This window comes from Apaloderma vittatum, unplaced genomic scaffold, assembly GCF_000703405.1.
Source record: "Apaloderma vittatum isolate BGI_N311 unplaced genomic scaffold, ASM70340v1 scaffold36062, whole genome shotgun sequence".
In the NCBI taxonomy this organism is placed as follows: domain Eukaryota; kingdom Metazoa; phylum Chordata; class Aves; order Trogoniformes; family Trogonidae; genus Apaloderma; species Apaloderma vittatum.
In genome coordinates this window covers 1-242 of record NW_009705933.1, presented here as the reverse complement: position 1 = coordinate 242, position 242 = coordinate 1, and positions in this window count along the sequence as shown.

The following is a 242-nucleotide window of genomic DNA, read 5'->3' as shown; positions in this document are numbered from 1 at the left end:
ACCCGCCGAGTTTTGAAGCGCCGCCGAGCGCCTCCGCTCAGCGTGGATGGCACCGAAGCCGTCGCCGTGCAGCCACCTCAAACGCGTCCCTCCAGTGCAGGGGTTCACACGTTGCTGATCCAACCGGCCAGCAGGTTCCCTTCTCTCTTTTTTTCTTCTTTTTTTCCCCTTCGCTGATGAAATCGGCACTTAATAAAAATTACATCAGGCCCAGATGTTTTCTCCTTGGGTTAAGATCCAAG